Raw genomic sequence first — 21,705 nt, 5'->3', positions numbered from 1 at the left:
TTTTTTACCAAAAGTGTAGTATCACTGCAACCACTACAGAAATATTTAACTTCATCTTTCGTGGCAGCACTGGCATGTATCGCGAAGTTTTTTTCCTCTAGCGCGTTTAACAAGCGTGCTAGAACTCCCCTAGCCCGATAAATTATTTTGTGAGAAAACTCCAACCGACTTCAGCGCAAATTTTTTATTTAAATTTTGTTATTCACATTAGTACACAATCTTTCTATGATTAGAGATAATAAAAATTACACTTATAACAAAAAGACTGAAGTTTATATGCTGTAACATAATTTTCACTTCGCATAAGCTAAGCAGAAAGACTACTGCCTCTAGCACCAGTTGAGCAAAGGCTGGCAATTTTAAAGGTTTTCTTCAAGACACGGAGTTCATTCCCTGGGCCGCCGGCACCCCGGGCACCTCGTCGACCGCCGGTGTTAAACGCGTCATCGTTTAGCACGAGCTTTCTTTGCCGTATCGTACAGCTCGGGTTTAACGGGCTGCTTGGCCTCCTCCAATATTGCTATCAGTTCTGCGGCATACAGCTGCTGGGTCGGAATGATGAACGTGTGAACCAGGCCTGGTTCACCTGAGCGCGCGACGTGGCTCGACCTGCGCGCGTAGAGCTCCGAGCAGTCCGGGCGGTCGTAGTTCACCACCAAGCACACGTTCTCGAGGAGCAAGTCCTGCGCGACCTTGTCCGTCGTCACGAGCACGCTTGACGCACCAGTCCGGAACATGGAAACGATCCAGTCGCGCTCCTTTTTCGTCTTCATGCCGTGAAGGCCGATGGCGGACCAGCCACGGAGTCGCAGTTGCCACGCAAGCTCGTCTGCCTTCCTCTTCGTGTCGGTGAAGACAACGGCTTTGTTTGACCTCTCCTTGAGCACGTCGTCCAAGAGCTGGGCCAGCCTCGCTTCCTTCTCTGCCTCTTGGCACACGTCGGCGGTCATTTCCACGCTGTTTTCAGCGGGCAGCTGTGTCATTCCGAACTCGATTTCGATGTAGTCGTAGAGCAGATCGTCGACAAAGGGCCTGAGCTCGTTTTGCCAGGATGTGACCCACATTATCGTCTGGTGGTCCGGCCGGCAGAGCTCGGCAATCTTGAGGACATGGCGATTGAAACCAATTGAAAGCATGCGGTCTACCTCGTCCAGCACGAGGTACGTGCAGCGGTGCAGATTCAGCTTGCCTTCTTCGAGGAAGTCGATGAGACGTCGAGGCGTGGCCACGCAGATGTGGCAGCCCTTTTTCAGCTCGTCGTACTGACCTTCCTTGGGCTCACCGCTCGAGGCGCAGACGCTGCGCAATGCGGCGTGTTCACCGAATTCTAAGGCTACGTTGTGAATCTGCTTGGCCAGCACTCGTGTCGGAGCCAGCACGACAGCGATGGGCCCATCTTCCTGTTGCAGGGGCGGCTGCCGGCTGACGTGGATGACTGCCGGTAGGAGGTAGGCGAGCGTCTTGTGTGATCCCGTCTCCGCGATGCCCAGAAAGTTCCTGCACGTGAGGGCGATGGGCCAGCAGTGTGCCTCGATGCACGTGGGCGAAGCGTGGTCACGTGAGGCCTCGATGCTCTTGACAATGAAGTCCGGGAAGTTGGACTCTTCCAGAGCAAGGATGGGCTTCGGGACGTTGTTACCGTTCACCAATATACCGTTGACATTTCTGTAGGCGTTCACTTTGGCCATCGACCGGCTTGTCGTGGCCGGGTGTTCCTCGTACAGGTTCTTCTCCAACGGCTGCAGCCTGATCTTTGTCCAGTCAGGCTTGCGTAAAAACCACCCAACCTGGCTGTTCCGGTAGTTATTGGCTGAATTACGCAAACTATAAAGCTTATTGTAGAGAAAGTCGCCTTGGGGTCTCGCTAGACGCGGTGGTGGTGGCCAGAACCACATCATTTCTTTCCCCGCCTTCAACAGGATGTCTTCTATGATTTCGGCGTCGGCGGCGTACGGGCCCGGCGGTCGTCGTTGGAGCGTTGGTGTTGATGATGATGACGTCATAGACTGCGGCGCATACCCACTGAGTGGTAACAATAGACCAAGAATTTACATCTGCATCTAAATCTTGAAAAACAAAATGAGGTCGGAAAAGGAAAATACGTTATCGGAACAGACTTTAATTGCTCGATAAAAGAAATAAAGGAAGAAAATTCGCAGCAGCGCCCATTTCACGCTGAATGTTTCTGTTAAAGGGAACGAGAACCGTCCGCCCTTCTCATGTCGTGGGATGCTGGTTGAAACGAAAACGTCGTGATTTACATGAATAAAACCTAGCATGATTTTCTCTAGTAAGTAAGAATCAGTGGATGAGCTAAAGAGTCGCAGCAAACACTTCATTTCTTGAGAATGAGAACAAACGCCCTACGTGATATGCTTAATGCGCGGAGGGGCAACAAAGCTGAAAGATCTGTGGCCAACGGAGCGTGCGTGGTAATAGGAAGCGCGAGCTACAGATACAGACAGGAAATGTATTACAGCGCACACACATGGTATCCGAAAGCTAAAAGCTACAGTTCATCGTTAAAAAGGGGCGTCTAAAGGTTTCTATGAGTGCGCTACCACCACTGAACTGGAATTTCAATATTCCCACGCCGTACACGTATACACACTGCTACCCAGCAGACAACCACAAGCCCAATTCACACTAAGCGTATAATCCGGATGGTGGCGCCGCTTGGTTTAGCAGCGTTCTTTTCTGGAAACATGCATCCCGATACTTCAAAAAATATATGACGCCAGAAACTCGTTAGTGGGACATGTCATAGAGTGCGAAAAAATACTTCCCATTTTTTCATTTCTTACACATACGTTTCTGACGTATGCGAACCCGCCGGGTCGTACGACGTTTACATGATTGATTATTTTTTTAAATATTTACTTCAATATGCAGGTTTAATTAGTGATGTTAGTACGATGTTTTCTGCATTAATAGATCATTAATTAGGCTTATTTAATCCCGAGTGCCCTTAATAATTATTGATGAGACAATATTTTACCTTAAATTACTCCTGAGAGCCTAATTAGGTCAATATTCGTTAGGCTTAAGTAATTTCGTTGTAATTAATCTCCAATTGGCTTCCTTATCCGTATATAAAGTTGAAGCGAGAGCCTCGCGGCCTCCATTATTGCGAATGTCCCGCATATGTTGTGTTTTTTCACGCTATTTAGTAGTTGCACAACTCACACCTTCCTCCCAAATCATGTAAATAATGACGGGATCCGAAATACAGAAGTACTAGGCATAGTGTCCCCTTCATGTGTTTGTTTTGCTCAATGTCATGCGTGTCGGAAAAAGCGTGACAAAGAACGTCCTTATTTCCTTCCGTTATCATGCCTTTTCCGTACTGCTATCTATTATAGCGAGTTTTTACGTCCTCTAAGTAACTAATGAATGAAATAGTGTGAAAACATTATATACATCGTATATCAATAAATCACGGAAACGCCTGCATTAGCAAACCCCTTAAAAAAATAAAAAGGAAAACAAACTTAAAAAACTAAATTATGGGGTTTTGCGTGTCAAAACCACTTTCTGATTATGAGACACGCCGTAGTGGAGGACTCGCGAAATTTCGACCACCTGGGGTTCTTTAACGTGCACCTAAATCTGAGCACGCGGGTGCTTTCGCATTTAGCCCCAATCGAAATGCGGCCTGCGTGGCCGGGATTCGATCCCGCGACCTCGCACTCAGCAGCCCAACATAACAGCCACTGAGCCAACACGGCGGGTGTCCCCAGTTTCGTTGGACCACATCTCGTACCAAGAGATGCCCGCTTGCTTGAAATTTGTGATGCAGTAAAAGCCTTGGAGTTCTTCAGCAAGAGCAGCAAACTCAAAACGGCTCAAGTACTTCATTTTTGCTGGAGGCAGCTACAGAAGTTTGAAGCTCTTCTCATTGCTTTCAGAAAATCGCCGAGCCAAAGAAGCAGTGAGGGAGTACAAGTGGGGCACATATGTTACCACATGGTAGAATTCCTCCGGTGAATGAATCCCGTAGATGTTTCGGTCGGTCTGACGAGAGACTTGACTTGGTAAAGATATTGTTACGTGTGGAAAGACACAAACAATAGAAACTATTTACATGGCATTTACGCTGGAGTCAGTGTAAATACTTCCCCCTCCCCCCCCCTCCTATCGTAATGCGGCCGCCGTGCCCGGGATTTGATCACGCGACCTCGTGCTTTCGAGCCCAACACCATAGCCACTAAGCAACCACGGCGCGTGCAGGTCTCTGTCGCTGGACGGGAAACAATGTTTACATTACCCATTTTGTTTCGGCGTTGCTTCGAAAACTTTTGGTTGTTTTCCTGCGTCTCATAATTGGCAACAATTTGTTTAGCAGACGGGAGAAAATAGTCAGACTTTAGGATTTAGTGGTTGCAAAATAGTCGCTACAGAGGTTCGCCGTGAAAGTAATTCCGATCTTGCAATAAATAATGATACCTGTTTAAATGTCTACTACGTATGACGTCAATGGTGTCATTCCAGTGTAGATGATAGCCTACTACTACACCAAGTGAAGGAACCACTGCTCTCGAACAGGTTGGCGTGAAGTTTTATATGAACAGAAGAAACGTCTACAGACTTTTCGCGAGTCAACTATCATGCATTTAGTTCCAGCGGAAAAAAAAGAATGAGAAATTTACACATGGCTTCTCAGCTTCGGCAATAAATAATTTCACAAAGATCGCAGGTCTTTATTTTACGCTTCGCAGTGCGTCGCGTGGTCACCAGATGTTTCGAGCTCATGATCTCTCGGCTGTGACGCCGAGGGCTCCGAGGAGTCTCCGCGTCGCCGCAACTTGCTGTCACACGTCGCTCGCAGCGTTTCCAGACCCGCGTGGCCAGTTGCGGTCCCTGGTCGAAGTCGCACTCACATAGGTCCACGTCCTGAGGTCCTGCTTACACCTCTTAGGAGTGAGCAGTGCAGGAGGGCGCTATGCTGAGGTCCGTGGCTTCGCGGGCCGGCGCTACCCGTGGAGATCCGCGTGGATGACATGCGTCACGTATCGGTGGTGCCGAATCGGGGGACCGTACTCAATCGTTCGGCACTTTGGCGAAGGGCGAAAACAGAGGAAGAAGGTGAAGAAAGGCATTCCTTTAAGATCGACTAAACCAATTCAAGTGTCAATTCCCTATGAAGACGATGAGCAAAACGTGAACAAGGTGAATGCAGGAGCCAACGTTTCGACAAGTGGACTTGTCTTCTTCAAGGCTGCCTTGAAGAAGACAAGTCCACTTGTCGAAACGTTGGCTCCTGCATTCACCTTGTTCACGTTTTGCTCATCGTCTTGAATTTCCATCTCCCGCATTCTCCGTCAATTCCCTATCAAGAAATATATGATACGTATACCACATATCCAGTAATCTCGTATGACCATATGCGAATACATACCAAACATCTTATCTCATATGATCATACAAGATTGTTGGATATATGGCATACGTGTCAAATGAGATTTTTTGATAGGAAAGGAAACCAAGCGAATCTGAGGGAAAATTCTTTCCTTGTTTTGTGACTATATAGTAAATAATAAGTGTGGTAAAACTTTGCCAAAGGCTTCGCTTTGTTAGAAGTAAGAAGGAATGAAAGTGATAGAAAAAGGCAAGTTTGCCACCTGCGGGAGCCGTACCCATGACATCGACCTCAAGTGCGCGGTGTTCTCCAAATTGAAATAAGGCGACCTCTGTCCCTGCATAACTTTAGATGTACTATGATATGCAATTCACAGAATTGTATAATAATTTTTCGTTGCTGAGTTACGGAGTTCTGAACTTGATAGTTTTGTTGTTTGAAAATTTTCGAATTTTGCCAATCTTTAATAGAATATTGACGACCTAAATCTAAGATTCGAAGCCAACAGTCGCTGCGTTTTAAGTTTTTATTTTAATTGCTACAAACGTCGTCAAATTTGGTGCTGTGGTTGCCACGAAAAATGAATTCTCCTTGTACATGTATTTAGACAGTTGCACCCGAGCTAAAGCTTCCTTTTAAGCTTCGTCTTTAAGAGTGGAACGCTATAGATTTCAAGGATTCCCAACTGCGTCTTATGCTTCCTAGCAACTGCGGCTTAAGTGACTGCAATGTTTACCGGGAAACGCTGGCGGCCAAAGCCATCAACGATGGCGGGCTAGAAACGCGGCCTTTTGCGTGGGACGATCCCGGACGTAGTGCACAGACCCTCCAAAAAATTACATCATTTGCAGGTTTACGTTAATGCTTCGCACTTTTAATATTTAAGTCTGAGAAAATTTAACATAACAAGCATGCGCTGTCGGTGTTTTCTTTCATGACATTTGTTTCTGGACTCTCATTCTCAAAATTCCGAGGAATACCACTAGCAAGAATCTAAGACAGGATATGAGCAACTTCAGTGATGGACTGGTGTGGCAATATAACCCGCACATACCGCATGCAATATAGCAAGGCATGGATCGTGCGTGTACCTAATCATGTACGGAAATTTTCGCTCAGAGAAAACTCCGCCGACGCCGACACCGGATTTCCTGCGACTGGGGCCCTTAACGCTGTCACGTTAATTAATGCCAGAGCTTCAATGAGCCTTACTGCAGCGGCTGGATGAACGTGTGGAAGTGCATTCCAGGACTGTTTGGTTACTTTCCGTGAACATATCTGTAAACGCAATTGAGTGGTATGCGCGAGTAATATTGCACCAACTAAACTTGACATACGTAAGTGCGTGTTGGCCCTAAGTCTCTGATGTTTTTGATGTCTGTTGACAGGCTACTCGCAGCTAGGTTACTATTGACACGCTGCTAAATGTTTAAAAACCTTCCTGGAATTTGCTGCAAAGTCAGCAACGGGCTGCTGGGCTGACGGATCTGGATTGAAAATCCCCTATCCAACGAACGAGTGCCCCTGGGTGTGTGACACTGGGTATGTTCTGCTCTTTAATGTGCCCGCGCAATGGCGCGTCGAATTCCCCAAATCCTCATAACCATATCCACGGCAATTAAAATCACTAGGTTTTTGCCATTGGTTCTTTGCTGCTCTTCAAGTAACCTTTTGAAGCCAACTTTGGTCACTCGGTATGTGTCACTGGGTCTGCGCCACCTTTCATATTACTCATAATACTGAACACTATAGAACATGTAATATAAACAATATAAATATAAAATTCGACTCCACCAGCAGTTCCTTCCTTTGGGGTTACCGTGCTAGTTTATAGCAACAGGAACGTTAAAGTCCATAAGCCCTCTGCAATTTTCTGCGAGAGACAAAAAATAATTCATTGCCAACATTGTTCTGTTTACCTTTTATGCTCACATAATGTGTACTGCATTATATAAATGTTTGAGCCTTGATATCTGTCGCAGTACACATTTTACTTCACATACTGAAGATAGTTTCGCTTTTCCTCAAGAATAAATAACGATAATAAGTATTTTCACCGCCAGACTGGTGACCGCTCACCCAGAGTGGTTTCCGCCATTTCGCTAAACAACAAAACCATGAATCAATATTTGACAATAAAACAAATTCGCTGTAACAAGGAGTCACTGTTCATCCGTCTGCAGCCGCTTAGGTGGCAGCTATGCACTTGCCAATTCCAGTGCCTCACTACCTATCGTAAACTGCTGTTCTCTTCCGATGCTGTTAAACATTACTTTAGGTTTCTGCAGAATAATTTTTAGACCCACCCTTCTGATTTGCTTCTCCAGGCCAGAGAGCATGCATTGCAATTGGTCCCCTGAGTTACTAAGCAAGGCAATATCATCAGCGAATCGCAAATTACTAAGGTATTCTCCATTACCTCTTATCACCAATTCTTCCCAATCCAGGTCTCTGATTACCTCCTGTAAACACAGTGTGAATAGCATTGAAGAGATCGTATCTCCCTGCCTGATGCCCTTCTGTATTTGTATTTTGTTGCTTTCTTTATGGATGACTACGGTGGCTGTGGGGCCGCTGTAGACATCTTTCAGTATTTTTACATAAGGCTCGTCTACACCCTGTAATGTAATTCTGTAATGCTTGTATGACTGCTGAGGTTCCGACTGAATCAAACGCTTTCTCGTAATCATTGAGAGCTCTATATAAGGGTTGGTTATATTCCGCACATTTCTCTATCATCTGATTGATAGTGTGAATATGGTCTATTGTTGAGTAGCCTTTACGAAATCCCGCCTGGTCCTTTGGTTGACAAAAGTAGCAAGGAGTTCCTCATTCTATTTGCGATTAGCCTAGTAAATACTTTGTAGGCAACGAACAGTAAGCTGATCGGTCTATAATTTTCCATGTCTTTGGCGTACTCTTTCTTAGGATTGAGATTATGTTGGCATTCTTCCAAGATTCCGGTACGCTCGAGGTCATGAGGCATCGCGCATACAGTGTGGCGAGTTTTTCTGCAACAATCTGCCCACCATTCTTCAACAAATCTGCTGTTACTTGACCCTCCCCAGCTGCCTTCCCCCTTTGCATAGCTCCCAAGGCTTTCTTCCGACGTTACTTGCGGGATTTCAAATTCCTCTAGACTACTCTCTCTTCCATTACCGTTGTGGGTGTCACTGGTACTATATAAACGATATAAACTATATGAAACTCCTCAGCCACTTGAACTATCTCATCCATATTAGTGATGACATTGCCGGCTTTGTCTCTTAACGTGTACATCTGATTTTTGTCTATTCCTAGTTTCTTCTTCACTGCTTTTATGCTTTTTCCGCTCTTGAGGTCATGTTGGATTCTATCCATATTATAGTTGCTTACTTAGGGCAGGTAGTGACTGCAGATCCGGATCATGAGACTGAAATGATCAGAAGAATAAGAATGGGCTGGGGTGTGTTTGGCAGGCATTCTCAGGTCATGAACTGCAGGTTGCCATTATCCCTCAAAAGAAAAGTGTATAACAGCTGTGTCTTACCAGTAATCACCTACGGGGCAGAAACCTGGAGGCTTACGAACAGGGTTGTACTTAAATTGAGAACCACGCAACACTTTATGGAAAGAAGAATGATGCGTGTAAAGTTAAAGGATAAGAAAAGGGCAGATTGGGTGAGGGAACAAACGCGAGTTAATGACATCTATGTTGCAATTTTTCGCACTTTTTTGTTGTGGGGGTTTTGTGGACTTAAAGGACGGAGCAGACAGACAGAGAGACAGACAACGAACTTTATTTAATCCTGAGGAGCTACCAGGACCTCCTAACTGGAGGCCATTGTAGACTCTTTTTTTTACCAAAAGTGTAGTATCACTGCAACAACTACAGAAATATTTAACTTCATCTTTCGTGGCAGCACTGGCATGTACCGCGAAGTTTTTTTCCTCTAGCGCGTCTAAAGAGCGTGCTAGAACTCCCCTAGCCCGATAAATTATTTTGTGAGAAAACTCCAACCGACTTCAGCGCAAATTTTTTATTTAAATTTTGTTATTCACATTAGTACACAATCTTTCTATGATTAGAGATAATAAAAATTACACTTAAAACAAATATATGCTTATATGCATATTGTTTATATGCTGTAACATTATTTTCACTTCGCATAAACTAAGCAGAAAGACTACTGCCTCTAGCACCAGTTGAGCAAAGGCTGGCAATTTTAAAGGTTTTCTTCAAGACACCGAGTTCATTCCCGGGGCCGCCGTCACCCCGGGCACCTCGTCGACCGCCGGTGTTAAACGCGTCATTGTTTAGCACGAGCTTTCTTTGCCGTATTGTACAGCTCGGGTTTAACGGGCTGCTTGGCCTCCTCCAAAATTGCTATCAGTTCTGCGGCATACAGCTGCTGGGTCGGAATGACGAACGTGTGAACCAGGCCTGGTTCACCTGAGCGCGCGACGTGGCTCGACCTGCGCGCGTAGACCTCCGAGCAGTCCGGGCAGTCGTAGTTCACCACCAGACGCACGTTCTCGAGGAGCAAGTCCTGCGCGACCTTGTCCGTCGTCACGAGCACGCTTGACGCACCAGTCCGGAACATGGAAACGATCCAGTCGCGCTCCTTTTTCGTCTTCATGCCGTGAAGGCCGATGGCGGACCAGCCACGGAGTCGAAGTTGCCACGCAAGCTCGCCTGCCTTCCTCTTTGTGTCGGTGAAGACAACGGCTTTGTTTGACTTCTCCTTGAGCACGTCGTCCAAGAGCTGGGCCAGCCTCGCTTCCTTCTCTGCCTCTTGGCACACGTCGGCGGTCATTTCCACGCTGTTTTCAGCGGGCAGCTGTGTCATTCCGAACTCGATTTCGATGTAGTCGCAGAGCAGATCATCGACAAGAGGCCTTAGCTCGTTTTGCCAGGATGTGACCCACATTATCGTCTGGTGGTCCGGCCGGCAGAGCTCGGCAATCTTGAGGACGTGGCGATTGAAACCAATTGCCAGCATGCGGTCCACCTCGTCCAACACGAGGTACGTGCAGCGGTGCAGATTCAGCTTGCCTTCTTCGAGGAAGTCGATGAGGCGTCGAGGCGTGGCCACGCAGATGTGGCAGCCCTTCTTCAGCTCGTCGTACTGACCTTCCTTGGGCTCACCGCTCGAGGCGCAGACGCTGCGCAATGCGGCGTGTTCACCGAATTCTAAGGCTACGTTGTGAATCTGCTTGGCCAGCACTCGTGTCGGAGCCAGCACGACAGCGATGGGCCCATCTCCCTGTTGCAGGGGCGGCTGCCGGCTGACGTGGATGACTGCCGGCAGGAGGTAGGCGAGCGTCTTGTGTGATCCCGTCTCCGCGATGCCCAGAAAGTTCCTGCTCGTGAGGGCGATGGGCCAGCAGTGTGCCTCGATGCACGTGGGCGAAGCGTGGTCACGTGACGCCTCGATGCTTTTGACAATGAAGTCCGGGAAGTTGGACTCTTCCAGAGCAAGGATGGGCTTCGGGACGTTGTTGCCTTTCACCGATATACCGTTGACATTTCTGTAGGCGTTCACTTTGGCCATCGATCGGCTTGTCGTGGCCGGGTGTTCCTCGTACAGGTTCTTCTCCAGCGGCTGCAGCCTGATCTTTGTCCAGTCAGGCTTGCGTAAAAACCACCCAACCTGGCTGTTCCGGTAGTTATTGGCTGAATTACGCAAACTATAAAACTTATTGTAGAGAAAGTCTCCTTGGGGTCTCGCTAGATGCGGTGGTGGTGGCCAGAACCACATCATTTCGTTCCCCGCCTTCAACAGGATGTCTTCTATGATTTCGGCGTCGGCGGCGTACGGGCCCGGCGGTCGTCGTTGGAGCGTTGGTGTTGATGATGATGACGTCATAGACTGCGGCGCATACCCACTGAGTGGTAACAATAGACCAAGAATTTACATCTACATCTAAATCTTGAAAAACAAAAATAATGAGGTCGGAAAAGCAAAAGACCTTATCGGAACAGACTTTAATTGCTCTATAAAAGAGATAAAGGAAGAACATTCACAGCAGAGGCCATTTAACGCTGAATGTTCCTGTTAAAGGGACCGAGAACCGCCCGCCCTTCTCATGCCGTGGGATGCTGGTTGAAATGAAAACGTCGTGATTTACATGAATAAAATCTAGCATGATGTTCGCTAGTAAGTAAAAATCAGTGGATGAGCTAAACCGTCGCAGCAAACACTTCATTTCTTGAGAATGAGATCAAACGTCCTACGTGATATGCTTAATACGCAGGGGGGCAACAAAGCTGAAAGATCTGTGGCCAACGGAGCGTGCGTGGCAATAGGAAGCGCGAGCTACAGATACAGCCAAGAAATGTATTACAGCGCACACACATGGTATCCGAAAGCTAAAAGCAACATTTCATCGTCAAAAAGGGGCGTCTAAAGGTTACTATGAGTGCGCTACCATCACCGAATTCCTATGACAAGATACCCACGCCGTGCACGTATACGCACTGCTATTCCATCCCGCGACCTCGTACTCAGCAGCCCAACACCATAGCCACTGAGCAACCACGGCGGGTGTCCCCAGTTTCGTTGCACCACATCTCGTACCAAGAGATGCCCGCTTGCTTGAAATTTGCGATGCAGTAAAAGCCTTGGAGTTCTTCAGCAAGAGCAGCAAAATCAAAACGGCTCAAGTACTTCATTTTTCTGGAGGCAGCTACAGAAGTTTGAAGCTCTTCTCATTGCTTTCAGAAAATCGCCGAGCAAAGAAGCAGTGATCGGGAGTACAAGTGGGGCACATATGTTACCAGATGGTAGAATTCCTCCGGTGAATGAATCCCGTAGATGTTTCGGTCGGTATGACGAGAGACTTGACTTGGTAAAGATATTGTTACGTGTGGAAAGACACAAACAACAGAAACTATTTACACGGCATTTACACTGGAGGCAGTGTAAATACCTCTACGCCCCCCCCCCCCATCCTTTCGTAATGCGGCCGCCGTGCCCGGGATTTGATCCCGCGACCTCGTGCTTTGGAGCCCAACAGCATAGCCACTAAGCAACCGCGGCGGGTGCAGGTCTCCGTCGCTGCACGGGAAATAATGTTTAATTACCCATTTTGTTTCGGCATTGCTTCGAAAACGTTGGTTGTTTTCCCGCGTCTCATAATTGTCAACAATTTGTATAGCAGACGGGAGAAAATAGTCAGACTTTCGGATTTAGTGGTTGCAAAATAGTCGCTACAGAGGTTTGCTGTGAAAGTAATTCCGATCTTGTAATAATGATACCTGTATAAATGTCTACTACATATGACGTCAATGTTAATACAGATCATAAACATTACAATTAAAATCAATAGACTGAAGTTTATATACAGTTATATAATTTTCACTTCGCATAGTCTAGTAAACAGGCTGCTGCCTCTTGCACCAGTTAAGCAAAGGCAGGCAACTTTAAAAGCTTTCTTCACGACACCGAGTTCATTCCTTGGGCCGCCCTCACCCCGGGCACCTCCCCGAGCGCCGGTGTCAAACGCGTCGTCGTTTAGAACGAGCTTTCTTTGCCGTATTGTACAGCTCCGGTTTAACGGGCTGCTTGGCATCCTCCAGAATTGCTATCAGTTTTGTGGCATACAGCTGCTGGGTCGGAGTGACGAACGTGTGAACCAGGCCTGGTTCGCCTGAACGCGCGACGTGGCTCGACCTGCGCGTGTAGACCTCCGAGCAGTCCGGGCAGTCGTAGTTCACCACCAAGCACACGTTCTCGAGGAGCAAGTCCTGCGCGACCTTATCCGTCGTCACGAGCACGCTTGACGTACCAGTCCGGAACATGGAAACGATCCAGTCGCGCTCCTCTTTCGTCTTATTGCCGTGAAGGCCGATGGCAGACCAGCCCCGGAGTCGCAGCTTCCATGCAATCTCGTCGACTTTCCTCTTCGTGTCGGTGAACACAACGGCTTTCATTGACTTCTCTTTGAGGACGTCGTCTAAGAGCTCGGCTAGCTTCGTTTCCTTCTCTTCCTCCTGGCATACGTCGACGGTCATCTCCACGCTATCGTCAGCGGGCAGCTGCGCCGTCCTGAACTCGATTTCGATGCGGTCGTAGAGCAGGCCCTCGACAAAGGGCTTGAGCTCTTTGCGCCAGCATGTGATCCACATTATCGTCTGGTGGTCCGGCCGGCAGAGCTCGGCAATCTTGAGGACATGGGGCTTGAAACCCATTGCCAGCATGCGGTCTACCTCGTCCAGCATGAGGTACGTGCAGCGGTGCAGATTCAGCTTGCCTTCTTCGAGGAAGTCGATGAGGCGTCGAGGCGTGGCCACGCAGATGTGGCATCCCTTCTTCAGCTCCTCGTACTGACATTCCTTGGGCTCCCCGCTCGAGGCGCACACGCATAGCAATGCGGCGAACTCACACAATTCTAAGGCTACGTTATGAATCTGCTTGGCCAGCTCTCGTGTCGGAGCCAACACGACGGCGATAGGTCCGTCTTCCTGTTGGAGGGGCGGCTGCCGACTGACATGGATCACTGCGGGTGCGAGGTAGGCGAGCGACTTGTGTGATCCCGTCTCAGTGATGCCCAGAAAGTTCCTGCACGTGAGTGCGATGGGCCAGCAGTGTGCCTCGATGCACGTGGGCGAAGTGCGGTCGTGTGAGGCCTCGATGCTCTTGACGATGAAGCTCGGGCAGTTGGACTCTTCCAGAGCAAGGATGGGTTTCGGCACGTTGTTCCCTTTTACCGATATACCATTGGCGTTTCTGTAGGCGTTCACTTTGGCCATCGACCGGCCTGTCGTGGCTGGGTGCTCCTCGTACAGGTTCTTCTCGAGCGGCTGCAACTGGATCTTTTTCCAGTCAGGCTTACGAAGGAACCATCCAACCTGGCTGTTCCGGTAGGCATTGCCTCCATACCGCGCTTCACGAATCTTATTCTCGCGGAAGTCTCCCACCGCTCTTCTTAAATGCAGTGGTGGATCCCAGAACCACATCATTTCGTTCCTCGCCTTCAACGGGATGTTTCACGCGCTTTGGTCCCAAAAGACGGTGTCATTCCTGGCGTCGGCGGCGTAAGGGCCAGGCGGTCGTTGTCGGAGTGTTGTTGTTGATGATGATGACGTCATAGACGGTGGCGCATGCCCACTACCACTAAGTGGTCAACAATCGGCTAAGAATGTACGTCTGCATTTAATTGTTGAAAAGTAAAAAGCAAAGATCGCAAAAGCAAAATACTTTATTGGAACAGACTTTAAATGCTTGAGAAAAGAAAGAAAGAAATATTACGGCAGAGCCCATTTCCCGATGCATGTCGGCGCTAAAGGGACCTGTGTCTCTCGTTTAAGTTTAATGGGAATCTCTACCAAGAAAGGTAAAGAAGAATAAGACGAGTTCTTGATCAGCTGCTATTCCTGCTTCGCTTTGGTTTTTCAGTTAGAATTGTGCGTACCGACGCCTCCGTGGCGGGTACAGTATCAAAAGCAATGACGGACGTTCCGCCCCTTCTGCCGCCATGGTTAGGTGCTGGCCTCCAAGATGCAAGTCGGTCTGCTGCGCCCGACCATCTGAATATGGCACTGCCAAGGTCATGAAGCTGCTCTGACGAGCACGACATGAAATCCGACAGTGGGTATACCGAGGCCACGAATCACTACATAAATTCATTGCAAAACGGGGAACAATGGGTCATCCTTTGTGACTCCCATGCAGCTTTGTCTTCATTTCATAGTGACATCAGCAATTCACAAATCATGGCGTCAGTTAACGAAATACCTAAAGAACTCGCCAAGGCAAGTGAAGAAAATCGCACAGCAACGTTTCAATGGATACCTGGCCACTGCAATATTCCTGGGAATGTTGCAGCAGATAAGGCATGTTAATAACGCCACACATGGTCTCCCTCTAACGCAAGCGAAATTGCGCCGCATACTAAGACAGATATCAGCCCGCGGTTGCAAAGTGACATGGTTTGATACGAACTTGGAATCTTCAGATTTATTTCACATTGACCCATGACTACATTTTAAAGTCCCGCCCACATTAAATACAACCAGAGCATCTGAAACGCTGATTTACCGTCAGCGGCTCGGTACCACGTACACAAAACACTTTATACATACAATTTTGAAGAGCTCATAGTGCGTTATGTACTTGTGGCCACGCTGATGAAGATGTACAGCATATTCTGCTACAATGTCTGTGACAGGACACATAGAGACAACGCTCAGCACGTGATTTAGTGGCATTATATCGCAGCCTCGGGAAGATCTTGGGTCCTTGGCCAACATACTCATTGCGAAGACGAGCGTTACTGCCGCTTCAAAGATTTCTAGAAGCGAGCAATATTCTCGGAAAGTAATGAGTAGAATGGGGGAGGGGGGTTTAAATGCGATAGCGCACTCTTGTGTTTTTCTACCCGACTTCAGCCAATCCAATGCCTGCCTTTTTATAAATTGATAAGAAGTTAATCCGTGATTTCTTATGTGCACTTACTTTAGTCTAGCTAAATGACCGGACTTTGTGTTGCTATGTTTTTTAGTCTACTTTCAGTTCTAGTGTGGCATTAGTCTACTTACGTGACTGGACTTTTGGTTTTTTTGATTTGGAGTTGTCTTTCAGTTTTAATGTGGCATTAGTGTGCTTGTCACCGGAAATGCTGTCGTTATGATTTCACTACTTTTGTTATGATATATTCTTTTCTTAAACACCCTTAAGGGAAAAGGAGAAGCCGGCGCCAATTATAGGTTACAACATCCTCTAAATACCATATAACAAGAACACCAAAACTGCTAGATGACTACACAGCGAAAAACACCTAAATGACACACTAGACTACAAGCCAAGATCACAGGACGTCTGTAGATCTCCGTTAAACTTAAATTTTGGGTTTTTACGTGCCAAAACCATGATCAATTATGAAGCACACCGTATTGGGGGACTCCGTAAATTTGCACCACCTGGGGTTCTTTAACGTGCACCTAAATCTAAGTAGACGGGTGTTTTTGCATTTCGCCCTCTATCGAAATGCGGGCGCTGTGCCCGGACTTCAATCGCGCCACATCGTGCATTGGGGCCCAACACCATAACCACAGAGCAACCACGGCGGGCGCACGTTTCCGTCGCTGGAAGGGAAACGAAGTTACCTATTTTGTTCCGGCATTGCATGCTTTGAAAACTTTCGCTGTTTTCCTGCGTGCCACTATTTGCAGCAATTTGTTTAGCACACGCGAGAGAATAGTCGGACTTTAGGATTTAGTCGTTGCAAAATAGTCGCTGCAGCTGTTATATAGAGTCTATACATATGGCGTCGATATTGTCATTCCAGGGTTGATGACAGCCTACTAATACACTAAGATAAGTGAACGAGCCACTGCTATCGAAAAGGTTGGCGTGAAGTTTTATATGAACAGAAGAAACGTCTACAGACTATTCGCGAGTCAACTATCATGCATTTAGATTTATCGAAAAATAAAAAAGAATAAGAAATTTACACATGGCCTCTCAACTTCGGCAATGAATAATTTCACGAAGATCGTTGCTCTTTATTTTACGCTTCGCAATGCATCGCATCGTCACCGGATCTTTCGAGCTCATGATCTTTCGGTTATGATGCCGAGGGACCCGAGGAGGCTCCTCGTCGCCACAACTTTCTGTCACATGTCGCCCGCAGCGTTTCCGGATCCGCGTGGACAGCTGCGGTTCCTGCTTGAAGTCGCACTCACACAGGTCCACGTCCTGAAGTCCTGCTTACACCTCTTAGGAGTGAGCAGTGCAGGAGGGCGCTATGCTGATGTCTGTGGCTTCGTGGGCCGTCGGTCGCCGGAATGATCCGCGTGGATAGTATGCGTCACGTATCGGTGGTGCCGAATCGGGGGACCGTAGTCAATCGTTCGGCACTTTGGCGAAGGGCGAAAACAGAGGAAGAAGGTGAAGAACGGCATTCCTTTAAGATCGACTAAACCAATTCAAGTGTCAATTCCCTATCAAGACGATGAGCAAAACGTGAACAAGGTGAATGCAGGAGCCAACGTTTCGACAAGTGGACTTGTCTTTTTCAAGGCTGCCTTGAAGAAGACAAGTCCACTTGTCGAAACGTTGGCTCCTGCATTCACCTTGTTCACGTTTTGCTCATCGTCTTGAATTTCCATCTCCCGCACTCTCCGTCAATTCCCCATCAAGAAATATATGACACGTATACCACATATCCAGTAATCTCGTATGACCATATGTGAATACATACCAAACATCTTATCTCATATGATCATACAAGATTGTTGGATATATGGCATACGTGTCAAGTGAGATTTTTTGATAGGAAAGGAAACCAAGCGAATCTGAGGGAAAATTCTTTCCTTGTTTTGTGACTGTATAGTAAATAATAAGTGTGGTAAAACTTTGCCAAAGGCTTCGCTTTGTTAGAAGTAAGAGGGAATGAAAGTGATAGAAAAAGGCAAGTTTGCCACCTGCGGGAGCCATACCCATGACATCGACCTCAAGTGCGCGGTGTTCTCCAAATTGAAATACGGTGACCTCTGTCCCTGCATAACTTTAGATGTACTATGATATGCAATTCACAGAATTGTATAATAATTTTTCGTTGCTGACTTACGGAGTTCCGAACTTGATAGTTTTGTTGTTTGAAAATTTTCGAATTTTGCCAATCTTTAATAGAATATTGACGGCCTAAATCTAAAATCCGAAGCCAACAGTCGCTGCGTTTTAAGTTTTTATTTTAATTGCTACAAACTTCGTCAAATTTGGTGCTGTGGTTGCCACGAAAAACGAATTCTCCTTGTGCATGTATTTAGACAGGTGCACCCGAGCTAAAGCTTCCTTTTAAGCTTCGTCTTTAAGAGTGGAACGCTATAGATTTCAAGGATTCCCAACTGCGTCTTATGCTTCCTAGCAACTGCGGCTTAAGTGACTGCAATGTTTACCGGGAAACGCTGGCGGCCAAAGCCATCAACGATGGCGAACTAGAAACGCGGCCTTTTGCGTGGGACGATCTCGGACGTAGTGCACAGCTCCTCCAAAAAATTACATCATTTGCAGGTTTGCGTTAATGCGTCGCACTTTTAATATTTAAGTCTGAGAAGATTTAACATAACAAGCATGCGCTGTCGGTGTTTTCTTTTACGACATTTGTTTCTGGACTATCATTCTCAAAATTCCGAGGAATGCCACTAGCAAGAATCTAAGACAGGATATGAGCAATTTCAGCGATGGACTGGTGTGGCAATATAACCCGCATATACCGCATGCAATATAGCATGGCATGGATCGTGCGTATACCTAATTATGTAGGGAAATTTTCGCTCAGAGAAAACTCCGCCGACGCCGACACCGGATTTTCTGCGACTGGGGCCCTTAACGCTGTCACGTTAATTAATGCCAGAGCTTCAATGAGCCTTACTGCAGTGGCTGGATGAACGTGTGGGAGTGCATTCCAGGACTATTTGGTTACTTTCCGTGAACATATCTGTAAACGCAATTGAGTGATATGCGCAAGTAATATTGCACCAACTAAACTTGACATTCGTAAGTGCGTGTTCGCCCTAAGTCTCTGATGTTTTTGATGTCTGTTGAAAGGCTACTCGCAGCTAGGTTACTATTGACACGCTGCTAAATGTTTAAAAACCTTCCTGGAATTCGTTGCAAAGTCAGCAACGGGCTGCTGGGCTGACGGATCTGGATTGGAAATCCCCTATCCAACGAACGAGTGTTCCTGGGTGTGTGACACTGGGTATGTTCTGCTCTTCAATGCGCCCGCGCAATGGCGCGTCGAATTCCCCAAATCCTCATAACCATATCCACGGCAATTAAAATCACTGGGTATTTGCCATTGGGTGTTTGCTGCTCTTCAATTAACCTTTTGATGCCAACTTTGGTCACTCGGTATGTGTCACTGGGTCTGCGCCACCTTTCATATTACTCATAATACTGAACACTATAGAACATGTAATATAAACAATATAAATATAAAATTCGACTCCACCAGCAGTTCCTTCCTTTGGGGTTACCGTGCTAGCTTATAGCAACAGGAACGTTAAAGTCCATAAGCCCTCTGCAATTTTCTGCGAGAGACAAAAAATAATTCATTGCCAACATTGTTCTGTTTACCTTTTATGCTCACATAATGTGTACTGCATTATATAAATGTTTGAGCCTTGATATCTGTCGCAGTACACATTTTACTTCACATACTGAAGATAGTTTCGCTTTTTCCTCAAGAATAAATAACGATAATAAGTATTTTCACCGCCAGACTGGTGACCGCTCACCCAGAGTGGTTTCCGCCATTTCGCTAAACAACAAAATCATGAATCAATATTTGACAATTAAACAAATTCGCTGTAACAAGGAGTCACTGTTCATCCGTCTGCAGCCGCTTAGGTGGCAGCTATGCACTTGCCAATTCCAGTGCCTCACTACCTCGTAAACTGCTGTTCTCTTCCGAGGCTGTTAAACATTACTTTAGGTTTCTCCAGAATAATTTTTAGACCCACCCTTCTGATTTGCCTCTCCAGGCCACAGAGCATGCATCGGAATTGGTCCCCTGAGTTACTAAGCAAGGCAATGTCATCAGCGAATCGCAAATTACTAAGGTATTCTCCATTACCTCTTATCACCAATCCTTCCCAATCCAGGTCTCTAATTACCTCCTGTAAACACACTGTGAATAGCATTGAAGAGATCGTATCTCCCTGCCTGATGCCCTTCTTTATTTGTATTTTGTTGCTTTCTTTATGGATGACTACGGTGGCTGTGGGGCCGCTGTAGATATCTTTCAGTATTTTTACATAAGGCTCGTCTACACCCTGATTCTGTAATGCTTGTATGACTGCTGAGGTTCCGACTGAATCAAACGCTTTCTCGTAATCATTGAGAGCTCTATATAAGGGTTGGTTATATTCCGCACATTTCTCTATCATCTGATTGATAGTGTGAATATGGTCTATTGTTGAGCAGCCTTTACGAAATCCCGCCTGGTCCTTTGGTTGACAAAAGTCTAAGGAGTTCCTCATTCTATTTGCGATTACCCTAGTAAATACTTTGTAGGCAACGGACAGTAAGCTGATCGGTCTATAATTTTTCATGTCTTTGGCGTACTCTTTCTTAGGATTAAGATTATGTTGGCGTTCTTCCAAGATTCCGGTACGCTAGAGGTCATGAGGCATTGCGCATACAGGGTGGAGAGTTTTTCTGCAACAATCTGCCCACCATCCTTCAACAAATCTGCTGTTACTTGACCCTCCCCAGCTGCCTTCCCCCTTTGCATAGCTCCCAAGGCTTTCTTCCGACGTTACTTGCGGGATTTCAAATTCCTCTAGACTACTCTCTCTTCCATTACCGTTGTGGGTCTCACTGGTACTATATAAACTATATAAACTATATGGAACTCCTCTGCCACTTGAACTATCTCATCCATATTAGTGATGATATTGCCGGCTTTGTCTCTTAACGTATACATCTTATTTTTGTCTATTCCTAGTTTCTTCTTCACTGCTTTTATGCTTCCTCCGCTCCTGAGGTCATGTTGGATTCTATCCATATTATACTTGCTTACTTAGGGCAGGTAGTGACTGCAGATCCGGATCATGAGTCTGAAATGATCAGAAGAATAAGAATGGGCTGGGGTGTGTTTGCCAGGCATTCTCAGGTCATGAACTGCAGGTTGCCATTATCCCTCAAAAGAAAAGTGTATAACAGCTGTGTCTTACCAGTAATCACCTACGGGGCAGAAACCTGGAGGCTTCCGAACAGGGTTGTACTTAAATTGAGGACCACGCAACACTCTATGGAAAGAAGAATGATGGGTGTATAGTTAAAGGATAAGAAAAGGGCAGATTGGGTGAGGGAACAAACGCGAGTTAATGAGATCTATGTTGCAATTTTTCGCTCTTTTTTGTTGTGGGGATTTTGTGGACGTAAAGGACGGAGCAGACAGACAGACAGACAGACAGACAGACAGACAGACAGACAGACAACGAACTTTATTTAATCCTGAGGAGCTACCAGGACCTCCTAACTGGAGGCCATTGTAGACTCTTTTTTTACCAAAAGTGTAGTATCACTGCAACGACTACAGAAATATTTAACTTCATCTTTCGTGGCAGCACTGGCATGTACCGCGAAGTTTTTTTCCTCTAGCGCGTCTAAAGAGCGTGCTAGAACTCCCCTAGCCCGATAAATTATTTTGTGAGAAAACTCCAACCGACTTCAGCGCAAATTTTTTATTTAAATTTTGTTATTCACATTAGTACACAATCTTTCTATGATTAGAGATAATAAAAATTACACTTAAAACAAATATATGCTTATATGCATATTGTTTATATGCTGTAACATTATTTTCACTTCGCATAAACTAAGCAGAAAGACTACTGCCTCTAGCACCAG

At 46.5% G+C, this 21,705-nt stretch overlaps 3 pseudogenes; all 3 read right to left on the bottom strand.

Annotated features, from left to right (window-relative positions):
* Nucleotides 1–443: 443 nt before the first annotated feature.
* LOC142574536 (putative ATP-dependent RNA helicase DDX5 pseudogene) lies at nt 444–2,003 on the bottom strand (annotated as a pseudogene).
* Nucleotides 2,004–9,648: 7,645 nt separating this feature from the next.
* LOC142574535 (putative ATP-dependent RNA helicase DDX5 pseudogene) lies at nt 9,649–11,208 on the bottom strand (annotated as a pseudogene).
* Nucleotides 11,209–12,708: 1,500 nt separating this feature from the next.
* On the bottom strand, nt 12,709–14,300 carry LOC142574534 (putative ATP-dependent RNA helicase DDX5 pseudogene; annotated as a pseudogene).
* Between the last annotated feature and the right edge of the window lie 7,405 nt (nt 14,301–21,705).

This window comes from Dermacentor variabilis, chromosome 3 (assembly GCF_050947875.1).
Source record: "Dermacentor variabilis isolate Ectoservices chromosome 3, ASM5094787v1, whole genome shotgun sequence".
Lineage (NCBI taxonomy): Eukaryota > Metazoa > Arthropoda > Arachnida > Ixodida > Ixodidae > Dermacentor > Dermacentor variabilis.
The sequence above is the reverse complement of the archived record's forward strand: the minus strand, read 5'-3'. Positions and strand labels throughout refer to the sequence as shown.